This window comes from Phyllobates terribilis, unplaced genomic scaffold, assembly GCF_046119375.1.
Source record: "Phyllobates terribilis strain yellow unplaced genomic scaffold, ASM4611937v1 Scaffold_2__4_contigs__length_985480577, whole genome shotgun sequence".
NCBI classification, from domain to species: domain Eukaryota; kingdom Metazoa; phylum Chordata; class Amphibia; order Anura; family Dendrobatidae; genus Phyllobates; species Phyllobates terribilis.
In genome coordinates, this window is record NW_027362762.1 from 941388563 (window position 1) to 941404467 (window position 15905).

Below are 15905 nucleotides of genomic sequence, written 5' to 3' on the forward strand. Positions count from 1 at the left end.
TTGAGAAGCGTCATAATGAAGAACAAATGGTAAGTTGAAATCAGGATATCCCAAGATGGGTGGTTTTACCAGGTAGTCTAATAGTTCTTCCAATACCTCCTGGTGGTCTGCTGTCCAGAGAATGGGCTGTTGGGACAAAAAGGCGTTGTTTCTTTTAAGCCCGGTCCTACCCGCGTTCTTCTTTTTCTCTGTGGGTGTTGTTGACTCTGTCGTCGTCCCCAAGAGGAGGTATAGCGGGACGGTAATCCTGGAGAAGTTCCGAACGTAAGTACGATAGTAGGGGAGATATCCTAAGATCTGCCTCAACTTCCCGACAGTAGAGGGCCACTTGTCTTTTAAGACCAGTACCGGAGCAATTTCTGCTGGGTCCATGGTATATCCTTTTCCTGACACAATTTTCCCTAGAAATCGGACTTACATTTTGAACAGTTCACACTTCTTTGGGGTCAACTTAACTCTGTGTTGTTGATACGGTCCTCACATGTTCAACATGCTCCCGGAAGGTTTTGCTGTGTACCACATTGTCATCCAAGTACGGCTGGCAGATATCGTCCCTCAATCCTTCCAAACAGGTCTCCATGCTCCTCTAAAATTCTACTAGAGCTGAACTGAGCCCAAAGGGAATGCTGATCCATTCATATAACCCTCACGGTGTGATGAATGCTGTCGAGGGTCTACTGGACTCTTCAACAAACCCTTGATGGTATGCTTTATCCTGATCGAGGACAGAGAACCAGATACTTCCTGATAGGCTATCCAGCACATCTTGAATCTTTGGTATCGGGTGTCGATCAGGTACTGACTTTCGGTTTAGTTCCCGGTAATCACAGCAGAGTCTCAACGTCCCGTCCTTCTTCCTAACACACACAATAGGAGAGGAATAAAATGACTTTGACTTTTGGACCCAACCTCTGTTGATTAGGTCTTGTAAATACTCTTTCACTTCACGGTGTAATGGTTTCGGCACAGACATGTAACTTCTGGTTACTGGGGTCGTGTTTTTCAAATCGATTTTCAACTGCAACGACGGGATACAGCCTATATCAGAGTCATCTTTGTAGAATGCATGACACTCTTCTCTCAGCATCTGTTCTGCTACCGCTCTATCTTCAGCACACAAGTGGTACTGGGGGATCCCAGGACCACAAGGTGGGTCATGCAATTTCCTCCCCTGGGCAACTCCTGTTCCTTCGTGGGGAGACTGAATTCACGGTAGACCCCTGGGTGGGTCTCACACTGGCTGGATATACCGTTTTAACGGTTTCGATGTGACCTAACACAGTCTTTGGATCCAGTCTAATTTCGTGTTTCGTACTATTCATCACCGGTACTGTCACTCGAGCAAACCCACCAGTAGGAATCATAAGCACAGTCTCACCTTGAACTAGGCCTTCCGGAAGTTCTGAGGAGTCTTTTGGCATGAACAGTCTTTTCTGGACTTTTCTTCGCGCTTCTACCCAGACTCCACACCTCACCCCCACCATTTAGTTTGCAGGGATGATGGATGGGCGCCAGCCTACCTTGACTTCTTTTAGGTCCATTGTATTCTGTGCTTTCTTTACTCTATGAATCATATTTTCCATTATGGCGTTGCTTCCTCCTAGTCAGCACTGGTGGTCCTCTTTTTTGTTGGTGCTTTAAGGTTCCCTCTCGGAGGTGGCACTGGAGGGTGTCCATGATGATCTTTGGACTGGCTACCGGGGGTCTCCAACTTCAGCTGTTTCATTTTGGTAATTTTAGGAGCAGAGCCTTTCTTTAACTTTTGCTCGCTCTCTGACTCCAAACTAGCTGTCTCACTCATTTTTTCAATTAGGACTTTGTCCAGAATTCCAGGATCTTCTAGGTACTGTTTCAGCTGCAACTTGATGCCTTTGCTGATTAACCCCGTTCCCAATGATCTCAAGTACTTCTTCTGGACTAGCCCAGCATCAAACTTCTCCTCCGCTTCTACATCTCTGGATTCAAACAACAGTCTATCCTTCAGTTGAATCGCTCTGAACAAGAAACTTTGGGGTGATTCATTATTTTTCTGAGAGGTTAATGAGTTGGTGGAACAATTCTGAAGTATGCTCTTCTTTATAGTGCCCTTTTAAAATCATCTTCAGCTGTTGCAAGGTCAATTGACTCTTTATTTCTAGCATATGTAGCACCCTGGGGGCTCGGTTGCTACAGAGGTATTGCATCTCTTCCAGATGTGTGATATCTCACTCTCAGGTAAGGATGGAGTGTGGACCAGGACCCCGACACCTGCATGCATTACACCACATTTCCGGGGGGGCAGGGCAACCGATATGCTCCAAGTAGAGCATGACAGTCCCTGTCCCTGGCTGGAGTGGGGGGAGGGAACACCTAGGAAAGGGGGAACCTTGTAGTGCAGGAGCAGGGAGGAAGCAGTTCCTGGGTACACCTAGAGTGAGGTACAAAAAGGTGGGCACCATGTTAGTTCAGAAGAAGTCGGTTGAGTTCAGTCAGAGAGAAGATGTGACAGAGCAGGACTCTGTGGAGCTCTGCTCCGGACGCGGGTCTAGCCTGTGAGGCCCAGTCAGCACTGAAAGGAGAGAGAGAGAGTTGGGGAAAAGGAATGAAGAAGAGTGGAGGAGGCTCCAGGAGCACAGAGGAAAGAAGGGACCCCAGGGGTGTGGACCGGCTGGTAGCCACCATACGCCCGCATCTACCTGAGTAGATGGGTCAGGCCAAGGGGGAGACCGGTCCCCGAAACTAGTGGAGGCGGGGAACTACCCTGAACTAGAAACCGGAGGCTGTGACATTTCATATGGTGCAGCCCCTCACTACACCCGCTAGGAAGGCACCACATAGGGTCAGGGAAACTGGCGCCGAGGTTTACCCAGAGAAGGCCCGAGGCAGCCGGACAGAAGCGTGGTCACTGGTGGGGTATGACAGGCCAGAGGAAGGAAAGCAAGGGGGGTCCTGCGAAGCGCTCCAAAATTATCTGAGAGTTGGCCGAGCCCCCTCACCTGGTGAACATGGTGCGACGCGGGAAGTTACAGCCGGCCGGAGTAACGTGGACTAACGAACTGTGAGTAAAGATCCTGGACTGCATTACAGAGACTCTGAGTCATTATTCCCGCGCACCATCACCCCCATCATCCACCTACACTGCCCTGGGGCTACACTTCTCCCGTGGGGAGTTACACCATTCCTGTGCTGCTCACCAACACCAGCCCCAGCGGTCTGCCCTGCAGCGGCGGTTCATCCTGACCGCAATCCACGGGTGGCGTAGTCGGACATTTGAAAATAATGAAAACCATATCAATTGACTGCCACTGGTTTGACCACCCTGAGCCACGGGACCGGGTCATCGCCACGGTGACTACAACCCCCAGCATCCCACAAAAGGCCCGGTTCCGGGTTTCCCACGCGGCCCAGGGGGCGAGTCACATACCACGGGGGTTCAGTCCTGGGCTGATCGCTTTCACCACCCCCTCAACGATCTCATCTGGCTGGTAGCTTTTCTGTAAGCCTGCATCAATCTGGTGCAACAAGTTCATATAAGTCAGTTTCTCTTTCTGTTTACACTCTCCAGTCTATCCCAGGATCTTGCATTCTTTCTTTATGGTGATTTGTGGTGTTAGAGAGGACTGTCTTCCTGATTTTTCTAACCCGAGCAGGTTAAATTTCCTGTCTGAGTCTGTCACCCGTTCAGCGGTTTTGGTTGATTACTGCAGGGATGTTGTTAGGGCTTTGAATTGTTCTTTCAATTCCTGTAGTTCAGTCTGGGGGTGGAGATTCCTGCTTTTGGTAATTGGTCCCGCCCCTCCATCCTCCAACTTCAACCTGGTTAGAAACTTTGTTAGCTCCTGGAGGAACGTCCCCATGACATCTTCAGCTTCTTTCTCCCCCAGCTCATCCATTTTTGCATTAATGGCAGCTAACAGTTATCTGCGGTTGTGTGCTTTGGAAATCTGTTCTACTGACATCTTTATATGTTCTGCTACTGTTCTCAATTCTTCACAGGTTAACTGAAGAAACAACTCACTAATTCTGACCATTTGTATTTCCACATCCATTGATGCTAGTGAGTTTTCTTTAGGGCTGGTCCCCTTTAACTGGTGTAGCAGAGTTGAGTTGAGCTGCTGTGCTGCTGTGTTTTCCAGACACTTTTTTTCTTCTCTCTCTACAAGCTAATTCCCGCTCAGGATTCCCCGTACAGGCCACCAATGTTACACGCACGCCGCTAGGTTCAGATAAGGCGAGACGGGTTTCATGAATTCTTTGGAATCCTGGGAGAACCGTTACTCAGGACGACCATAGGCGGCAGCTTCTCTCAGGCACACGATAGATTCAATTGCTGACCCGACACATCTGACAAGAGTCTTTTTCAACAGTTTAACAGTGAAATTTCATCTGAAGCACGGCCAGTGCAATTTAGGGATATTACAGCAACAATCTTGATTACAGTACTGTCTGAGTTTCTTGAGCAACCGGCTAGATCTCTTAGCAGCACAATTCTATGCATACACAACCACAGGCTTTTCCTTCACAAGGACTCAATAGTACACAGCATTCTTTATCCTGCATGGAGATGGAGGGGGGGAGGGTTTGATGAGGGAGATGATACCTGTGACACAATTCCTTCCAGTCCTTATCTTCCTACCCAATAATACTCTGTACTGTTAGTTCAGGGAGTTTATCTGAACTGTGTTTAGTTTCTCTCCTGATCTGAATCCTGTTCAGTTGCCTTCTGTCAGATCCAGATAACACACCACCTTTATCTTCGGCTTCAGCCAGACTACAATAACAAGTTCCTCACAATACCCCTGGGTTTCTGCTAAAGTACTCCCTGTCTCCTGTGACTGTGTTAACCCCTCCAGTTGCTGGATGCTTCTGAAGTATAACACTTCCTGTTTCCCGTGCTTGTGTTATTTTTAACAGTAGCTGGATGCTTTTGAAGCAACATCTCCTCTTTTATCCTTTAGAATTAAGCACTTATACGTTACAAACTTTGAGACTATCGCAGGTTTATATATAATTCTATATATATATATTTTTTTCGTCTGTTATTTACCCACTAGACAACTGTGGTAGTTGTCTCCCTTGCAGCAGATCAAAGTTCTACCTATTAGCGCCACCACTCCCCTTTTCTCCCAATATAATAATAACAGCTTAACTGGCAAGAGAATGGCAAGAGTCCACCTTCACCCTCTAAAACAAGTATCCCCTTTATTACCTTGAATATGGCTCTGAGTGTGAGCAAGGCCCAATGCAGGACTTTCCAACCCTGGGTAAAATACCACAAATTAAGTAAAAGTGTTTTTTCCTGGTGGTGACTGTCAGCCCAAACATTCCTTCTCCTCAGCTCTTAGCAATCCACACACAGATATTCCTCCGGGTCTGCATCACTCCACAGAAATGGCTGTAGACTTCCCAAAGGGCTGTTGCCCCTTGTCTGAAGATTAACTGGACACGGACACCATCTGGCACATCACACCCTCTAGCCTCATGGTCTCCTCATCTTGGACCTCCATCTGGCACATCACGCCCTCTAGCCTCATGGTCTCCTCACCTTGGGCCTCCATCTGGCACATCACGCCCTCTAGCCTCATGGTCTCCTCGCCTTGGGCCTTCATCTGCCACATCACACCCTCTAGTCTCATGGTCTCCCCACCTTGGGTCTCCACCTGGCACTTCATGCCCTCTAATCTCATGGTCTCTTCACCTTGGGCCTCCATCTGGCATATCAGGCCCTCTAGCTTCATGGTTTCCTCCCCTTTGGCCTCCATGTAGCAAATCAGGCCCTCTAGTCTTATGGTCTCCTCACCTCGGATCTCCATATGGCACTTCACGCCCTCTAATCTCATGGTCTCTTCACCTTGGGCCTCCATCTGGCACATCAGGCCCTCTTAGCTTCATAGTTTCCTCACCTTGGGCCACCATCTGGCAAATCAGGCCCTCTAGCCTCATGGTCTCCTCACCTTGGGCCTCCAACTGGCACATCACGCCCTCTAGTCTCATGGTCTCCTCACCTTGGGCCTCCATCTGGCACATCACGCCCTTTAATCTCATGGTTGCCTCAAATTGGGTCTCCATCTAGCACTTCACACCCTCAAATCTCATGGTCTCTTTACCTTGGGCCTCCATCTGGCACATCAGGCCCTCTTAGCTTCATGGTTTCCTCACCTTGGGCCACCATCTGGAAAATCAGCTCCTCTAATCTCATGGTCTCCTCATCTTGGACCTCTATCTGGCACATCAGGTCCTCTAGCCTCATAGTCTCCTCACCTTGGGTCTCAGGGGCTTCATTCTTTCTTGCGGGCTCAGTAACATTCACATCACCTACCCAATTTTTACAATCTCTTGCAGATTTTTGTCTCTCTGCGGTGGGCTACTCTCACCTACAGTACAGACCAAAAGTTTGGACACACCTTCTCATTTAAAGATTTTTCTGTATTTTCTTGACTATGAAAATTGTACATTCACAATGAAGGCATCAAAACTATGAATTAACACATGTGGAATTATATACTTAACAAAAAAGTGTGAGCTCCAACCCTCTAATACTGGCGAAAAATGGCGGTGAACTGAGGCCTTTATAACCTCTGACAAACTGTATTTGTGCTAACTTTGACCCTCCCTATGCAATATTTTGCCCAACTGGTCATGTACGCTATCCATCAGCACCATTCACCCATTGCACACTCGCTCATCTACACAATGTTTACCACGGCCCTAAAGAGCGACACTCGACCTAACACTCTATAGAAGAATACTGACCGGAGCCAAGTCGTTCAGGCATAGCTCATGATACAACCCAAAATAGCTGCCAGCCCCTCCAAGTGGTAACACAGACTGGGGCAGTATGCCCAAAGACAAGAAATACCAACATGATAAACAACACATTATTAGTTCACGAAACAAAGGGGCAGATCGGCCCATAACGAAAATGTTCCAGACTCTTTCAGCCCTCTTATGGTCTTTCTGATAAGCAGTTCTGGGAAATGAAGGAAAAGGTTTTGGAAGAACTTTGTCTAAAAGTTTATGCCCCTTCCTAACATAGGATGTACTGGTAAGTCCCGGTTTTTTAGGCCAAGCTTTTGTCGTAACAGCCGGTAAATACACATAAAAACCCAGAAAAATGTTTTTAATGTAAAAACAAACTTAAAAAAGTTTAAATGTAAAAAAAAAAACTTACATGAACTAGTCCACAAAGACCCAAACCATAAAAACCATGCACATTATGTGATCTATATGGGGATTGTTGTAAAAAAATAACTAAAACACATGTTAAAAATGCTGTTCTTTTTTGTTCATCCTGCCGCCAAAAGATCTGAATAAAAGGCGATGAAAAATACTATGTTCCCCACAATGGCACCTATAAAAACTTCAACTCATTCTGCAAAAAAAAAAGTCGACACTCACATCAATGAACGCAAAAATAGTTATAAAGTTATAGTCAGAATATGGCGGTACAGAAACATCTTAAGTGTTTTTAATGTGTCAAAGTAGAAAAACATAAAATAATATAAAATAATGTTAACATGTCACTTGTGCCACATGGTAAATATACAGTAAATACATATATACTGTAGATATAAAAGAATCCATGCTAGAATTACTAATTTTTGTTCATCCCATCTCATGAAAAGCAAAAAAAAAAAAATGTTAATTACGTTTTACGGACCCCAAAAAGTTACAAGTGAAATTAGGAGCTCCTTCTGCAAAAAAACAAGCCTCTGAGGTGTCCCTACGCAGGGAAACGTAAAAAGTTGCAGCTCTCAGGATCAGGCACAATCTGATTTTTTTTTTTTAAAGGTGTTTGTAAAACATTAAGAATAATATGAATTTGTGTTTCAAATACCGTAAGATGGCGATGTGTGGTGGGACGTAAACAGTAATTCAAAATACCAGTAAATGATGTAATATTGACTTTTGCCACTAGGAGTCTCCATATTAGCAGAATGAAGACATTTAAGATGACTGCAAGTCGTTAATATCACCCAACCTAAACAATTGATTTTTTAATTGGACCAATTTTCATTTTCAATGGTACCATTAGGCTACATATACATATTTTTTTCTTTAACTTGTATTAAATTTCTTTGAGGGAGGAATGAAAAAAACAGCAAATTCTACTTTTACTGCCTGTTAAAAAAATAACAACTTATTCTATAAATATTGGTGACACCAAATAAGGAAGGTTTTTCAAATTTGTGTGATTTTTTTTGTCATTTCCATGTCGCAGCATATTGAGACCAATAACTTTATTTTCCTGTTAACATAGCCATATGAGAGCTTGTATTTTGCAAAATGGGTTTTATTGTCACTATTTAAAATAATTAATCATTAAATAAAAAATTAAATAATTAATTAAATAACTAATTCATGATTATTATAATATATGGGTTTTTTTTATGAAGAAATCAAAAATTAACAATTCTACCATCTTTTTTGGATTTTTTTTTCACTATTTACTGTGAAGTAAACAAGTTAACTATAGGCTATGAGTCGTGGCACCAAATATGTATTTTTGAGGGTGAAATATGTAAAAAAAAATGTACTTTTTTTTTTTAAATTGTTCTAATATTTTTAGTATTACATTCACTATTATTTACTTTTTTTGCCTTTTGATTTGTAGTAGTGATTATTTGATCACTTCTATAATGCTCTGAAATACTGGGTAATTCAAATCATTACTGCCGGTCAGTGTTACGTTGATAGATAAACTATAGAACAGATGCAGAATTTACTGGACCCTGAACCAGATCCAGACTAGGATTAATAAAACAACCATGTCTCTATACACAAGACACCCCATGGTCGGCTCCAGGTTTTCGTGGGCCCCAAGTGAAAGAGTCTCAATGGGCTACTTTAACACATATCACGATTCATGATGCACAGATACGGCGAAGAAATATAGTTATACAACACAGAGCCCAGCCTGTCCCCTAGTCGTTCACATATGCAGACATATGCACACACACAGTATGCAGACATACGCACACACACACAGTACACAGACATGCACACACACAGTACGCAGACATGCACACACAGTATGCAGACTTGCGCACACACACACAGTACACAGATGTGGCACCCCAGGGGTCTGGTTGCCACAGTGGTAGAAATACCATGTCTGAGAGCGAGCATGGGTTTTCCTGGTCAGGAGCAAAATTGCATGCCACACCTCCTGCCCCAGTCCAGGGAGGGGAGGAACCTGCCCTTTATAAACTGGATCTGGGGCAGGGTTAGCCAGTTAGTTCCAGAGAAGGGACAGAGCAGCAGCAAGGAGCTGTGTAGGAGCCAGGAGCTGAAGAGCAGGGACTGGAAGGTAGCAGAGCTCGTCCTGGCAGAAGACGCAGAGAACCGGACACCGGAGTCCGAGGCTGTGAGGATATTCACATTCAGCAGCAGAAACCACCTGGCAGGGGATTTCAGGTCCTATGGCCATAGAAAGCCCGGAGGCTCAGTCACAAGCAAGGGACCGGCACTGCCATCGAGGAGCAGAAGGCACCAAAGGCCCCAAGTCACCAGCCATACAGGTGAGCACCACACGGTACACTCAGGGACGTGGGCTACTACACTACTACAGCAGGGTAGCCAGGAAGAGTGCAGTCATTCGGGAAAGCCTATACCTCCACTTGGCCAGGGGGACTCTTGTTGGCTCACAGACTGACCAGGCCTCTAACGTTAGCCAGTACTCCCGGCAGGGTCTCCTTCATTACCAACAGTAAAGACCCTGAACTGCACTGCACGGACTTGGAGTCATTTCTGCTGCACTTATGCACCCCAACCCTCACCATCTACACACACAGCCCTGAGGCTATACTCCTCCCGTGGGGAGTTATACTACCCTCTGCTGCGCACATAACATCAGCCTCAGCGGTCTGGCCTGCAGCGGCGGTTCTCAGTGATCGCAATCCACGGGTGGCGTAGTCGGACATTTAAACATTGCAAAACCAAATAAACAGATCCGCCACTGGTTTGACCACCCTGAGCCACGGGACCGGGTCGCCGCCACGGAGACTACAACCCCCAGCATCACACAGAGACCCGGCTCCGGGTATTCCCCCACACACGGCCCAAGGGGCGCGTCAACTTTGGCGTAGTCGCCAGGATTTTGTGCCCACAACCACCGGGTACTGCGTGCCTGAAATAAAGACTGTGATATTTACCGTGGTGAAGTTTCCCGCCATCCGCAGCCGGTTTCCCGCCATCCGCAGCCGTTTTCCGGCCATCCGCCGCCATTTTCCCGCCATTGGGCGCCATTTCTGGGACGCCATGCGGGAAGAAGAGGGGAGTGGACGGCAAAAGCGCGCGAGAGCTGAAGCCCCGCCTTACGCACTGACGCTGCGCAAGGTCCTGGAAGGAGCCGAGCGGAGGTCGACGTCACCAGCGCGCGACGCAAGGTCCTCGACCCCGACGATCACCTGCGGAGCCCCGGCCTACGGAGAAGAAGCAATGGAAGGTAGGCCACGGTTGACTAGGGGGGAGGAAGACACCAGGAATGGAGGGAGCTCCCACCGCCAGCGCGGCAAAGTAATGCCGTTCACGATGCCGTATATCCCCAGAGCGGCATGGTTACCCCAGTACTCAGGGGAGTCCCATACCCTGAGCGACTTTAAAGAAAGACTGTATAGCCTCTTCAAAGTATACCCCCTGTCCGAGGAACAAAAAGTGAGCATCCTGACAGGCCAGTTAATCGGGGCAGCCTAAAGAGAAGTGAAGTCCTGGTCAGCCAGGGAAAAGGGGACTGCAAAGGAAATACTGGCCCGTCTAAAGGACACTTTTGATACCCGCACCTCAGCAGAGATCAACCTAAAATTTTATGGGTGCAAACAGCGGGCACAAGACAGTATACGGGACTATGCTTTGAATTTGCAGGAGGCCCTGAGAGCCATTAAGCAGGCAGACCCTGACAGCGTGCGGAATGAGGATAAGCTGTTGACTGAACAGTTCATTGAGGGTCTACAGTCCAGCGCCCACTGAACCCAGCTGCGTGTAATGGCCCAGCAGAACCCTGATTTGGACTTTGCGCAGTTCAAAGACAGGGCCATCCGGGTGCTCCGAGAACCGGCACCAGGTGGCGCTGTAACCCATAGGCGCCCTGCTATCACCTATCACCAGGAGGCGGCGCCCTTGTCTGCAGAGCCTGTGGGAGCTGATGCACAGGCTTTGGACAAAGACCCGGCTGCAGACCTGCACCATCAGGTCCAAGAGCTGACTAAAAGCGTTGCCGCGCTAACCAGAACTGTGCAGTCTTTACAGGTGTCTTCCCGAGGAAAGATCCAGCTGGCTTCCAGTCCGGAGGACGTCCCTTGGAGTCGACAGAGGAGGATCCCAACGTCCAGAGGAAGGCCCAGCGACCGCTACAACCAGGACGGACAACCCATCTGCCGCCGCTGCAGTCCATCCGTTCACCTTTTCTGCGTCGCACAATGACACGGTGGTTGGAACCAAAGATCTCAAATTTGGACTCATCAGACCAAAGCACAGATTTCCACTGTTATAATGTCCATTGCTTGTGTTCTTTAGCCCAAACAAGTCTCTTCTGCTTGTTGCCTGTCCTTAGCAGTGGTTTTCTAGCAGCTATTTTACCATGAAGGCCTGCTGCACAAAGTCTGCTCTTAACAGTTGTTGTAGAGATGTGTCTGCTGCTAGAACTCTGTGTGGCATTGACCTGGTCTCTAATCTGAGCTGCTGTTAACCTGCGATTTCTGAGGCTGGTCACTCGGATAAACTTATCCTCAGAAGCGGAGATGACTCTTGGTCTTCCTTTCCTGGGGCGGTCCTCATGTGAGCCAGTTTCTTTGTAGCGCTTGATGGTTTTTGCAACGCCACTTGGGGACACTTTCAAAGTTTGCCCAATTTTTCGGACTGACTGACCTTCATTTCTTAAAGTAATGATGGCCACTCGTTTTTCTTTACTTAGCTGCTTTTTTCTTGCCATAATACAAATTCTAACAGTCTATCCAGTAGAGCTATCAGCTGTGTATCCACCAGACTTCTGCACAACACAACTAATGGTCCCAACCCCATTTATAAGGCAAGACATCCCACTTATTAAACCTGACAGGACACACCTGTGAAGTGAAAACCATTTCCGGTGACTACCTCTTGAAGCTCATCAAGAGAATGCCAAGAGTGTGCAAAGCAGTCATCAAAGCAAAAGGTGGCTACTTTGCAGAACCTAGAATATAAGACATATTTTCAGTTGTTTCACACTTTTTTGTTAAGTACCATATTTTTCGGACTATAAGACGCACCGGACCATAAGACGCTCCTAGGTTTTAGAGGAGGAAAATAAAAAAATAAAAATTTAAGCAAAAAATGTGGTCATGATGCACTTTTAAGGGGGAGGGGGTCTTCTGCTGACACTGGTATAAGGGTAATGTCCCCCAATTCTGACAATATCCCCCATCCTGGTATATATGCCGCCCCCTTTCTTTTATATGTGGTCCCCATCCCCATCCTGGTATGCCTGGCATCCCTCCATCCTGGTATGCATGGCACCCATCATCCTTATCCTGGTATGCATGGCACCTCTCATACCTATCCTGATATGCATGGCACCCATCATCCCTGTCCTGGTATGCATGGCACCCCTCATCCCTGTCCTGGTATGCATGGCACCCCTCATCCCTGTCCTGGTATGCATGGCACCCCTAATCCCTGTCCTGGTATGCATGGCACCCCTCATCCCTGTCCTGGTATGCATGGCACCCCTCATCCCTGTCTTGGTATGCAGGCACCCCTAATCCCTATCCTGGTATGCATGGCACCCATCATCCCTATCCTGGTATGCATGGCACCCCTCATCCCTGTCCTGGTATGCATGGCACCCCTCATCCCCGTCCTGGTATGCATGGCACCCCTAATCCCTGTCCTGGTATGCATGGCACCCCTCTTCCCTGTCCTGGCATGCATGGCACCCATCATCCCTGTCCTGGTATGCTTGGCACCCCTAATCCCTGTCCTGGTATGCATGGCACCCCTAATCCCTGTCCTGGTATGCAAGGCACCCCTAATCCCTGTCCTGGTATGCTTGGCACCCCTAATCCCTGTCCTGGTATGCATGGCACCCCTAATCCCTGTCCTGGTATGCAAGGCACCCCTAATCCCTGTCCTGGTATGCATGGCACCCCTAATTCCTGTCCTAGTATGCATGGTCCCCCTAATCCCCATCATGCTGCCCATAAAAAAAAATAAACACTCCTACTCACTTTTCTTCTCTCCTCCAGTGCTGCGTCCTGTCTGCCTGCACTGATCTCTCCATGTGAGCTGCGCATGACGTCACTGCCATGCGCGGCTCACAAGGAGAGATCAGCTGCCGGAAGTCACTGCTCCCCACGCCGGGACTGTGTGTACGGGGAGCAGTAACTTCACTCTCCTTCATAGCCGGCACACAGCGGAGCCGCGCTGCGGCTGCTGCTGCTGCCAGCTATCTCCTGTGCCCGCTCATTAAAGGGCATGAATATTCACCCCCTCTCCACACCCATGGGCATGGAGAGAGGTTGAATATTCATGCCCTTTAACAGCGGGCACAGGAGATAGCCGGCAGCAGCAGCAGCCGCAGTGTGGCTACACTGTATACCGCTATTAAGGAGCATGAATATTCAGTGCTCCCCACGCCCCATGGGTGTGGGGAGCAGTGAATATTCATGTTCTTTAGCAGCGGGGACAGTGTAGGCTGCAGTAGGCAGCTGCTGCCTCCTGTGCCCCGCTCCTCCAACGATACCGCTCCCCCCACACCACACATAAATATACAACACCCCCAACATTCGGACCATAAGACGCACCCCCCATTTTCCTCCAAAAGTTTTATGGTCCGAAAAATACGGTATATAATTCCGCATGTGTTAATTCATAGTTTTGATGCCTTCAGTGTGAATGTACAATTTTCATAGTCATGAAAATACAGAAAAATCTTTAAATGAGAAGGTGTATCCAAACTTTTGGTCTGTACTGTATATTCACTTAGAAAATTGGTGACATGTTCAATACTTATTTCACCCGTTGGATATGCGTTGTGTTGAGCTGTCTGAGCACCATGTATACCTATTAGTCATTAGCTAGTAGGACATGATACACAGCAATGCCGCCGTGCCCGGCATACAGGCGGAGGTGCCGGTGCCAGCTAAGGTTCTAGACTATGATGTAGTGTGGATCAGTGTGGTGCTAAAGGCCTGAACTACAGCGTTACCTAAAGAGGACTGCACCCATCAAACATATAGTGGCACCACAGCCTGTAGCTACCACACATACTGAGCCTTATCAAAGTGATTGCAACCATCTAGCGTAATGTTCAATTTTCTGTGTTTGCAACCACAAGGTATTTATGCCAATGGGGAAAAAAAGTAAAGTCCTTTGTACAACTGGAACGATCTGTGATCATTTATTTCTTTAAACAAACCTCAAGTTCCTGTATCTTTTTATTTTCCCCATCTTTCTGCTGTCATAACACTAATAAAAAGAATAATAATAAAAACTGATAGAAAAAAAATAATGCTTTATAATAATAATAACAAATAATGATACCACTACTATTAATAATAATAATAGTGACTATAACAATAATAAATAATAATACAATAAAAATAATAAAAATAATAATAATAAATAATAACAATAATAAATTATGTCGATAACAATAAGAACAAAATAATAATAATAAACATAATAAAAATGTATGATAATAATAAATAATATGAATTATTAAAATAAAAAAATGATGACAAATAATAGTAATGGTAATCATAATAACAACAAATACAAATATTGATATTACTTTTATTAATAGTAATAATACGTTGTAATAATCTAATAACTGATATTGCTAATAATAAAATATGATAGTAATACAAGTAATGATACTAATAAGAACAATAATGCTAATACAAAATAGCAAAAATATTGCTAATAATAAATAGTAATAACAATAACAACAAATAATTATACTAATACTAGATAAAAAGTTATAATAATACAATATCACATTGTGATGATATCATTATTATTATTATTATTATTATTAATAATGATAATAAAATATGAGTAGTGCTAAAAATGGTAACAAAACTTGCTAATTATTATTTATCATTAATATTTAACAGCAGATTTAGATCCAACATTTTGGATAAATAAAGGGGATCACTACATTCCAGAAAGGGTCTAGTCCACTGGATAAAAGCAATTTAATAATTAGAAGTAAAACTCCCATCATTGTGTATACATCCATCTTCGTGAGACCTGAGAGCAGTAATCAGCGGGTTCCTCTAATTTGATCTCGGCTGAGTTAATGATTGCTGGTGGACTCGGCAGCGCCATGTGGACTCTACCCCACTCTTATCAGCAGAAGCCGCCAGCTCCATTAGTCAGGGACACAGCCCTTTCCTTTACGAACTTGACATTAAGAAGCTTTGCTCATTAACAAAACGCATCAGGAATTAATGGCCGGTGGAGATCAATGTGTCAGCGACTGAAGGGCCCAGAGCTGATCCGGGCACAGGAGGGCGGCACGACCCATAGGGTCCATATGTGTGCATATAATGTACACACTGATCACATCTATATGGAAAGAAAAGATTCCCGATACCGGATCACAAGGTAATAAAGCGACCGCAGCCCTATGGAATATCACCCACTATTTCTTCTTATATTGTGGGAATGTAGCTTTTCTTATATTCTGTATGACAAAAGTAGTAAATGTTCAGATCCCTCCGAATGTTATAGAAAATGTAATCAAAAGTCATAATAAGTAAAGAATACAGAAAAAAAATCCTTTAATCTGGTATTATAGGGCTAGATTATCAGATATTCTGGATTATCAAACAGTCACAGAAAAATCTAGAAAGTTCACTAGTAAGATTAGGACATCTCCAGGGACGACGGTAACAGAAATTATGGCCCCATGGGGTTCAGTGATTATTGTCTTTACTTCAATTATC

The 15905-nt window shown here is 45.7% G+C and overlaps 1 protein-coding gene across 1 annotated transcript in view; it reads left to right on the top strand.

Annotated features, from left to right (window-relative positions):
* The first annotated feature begins 15283 nt into the window (after positions 1-15283).
* IGSF5 (immunoglobulin superfamily member 5) overlaps positions 15284-15905 on the top strand; it is a 115997-nt gene continuing 115375 nt past the window's right edge. Inside the window, exon 1 of the mRNA XM_073668451.1 lies at positions 15284-15564. The gene's annotated coding sequence lies outside the window, so the exon portion shown is untranslated. The remainder of the gene's footprint in view (positions 15565-15905) is intronic.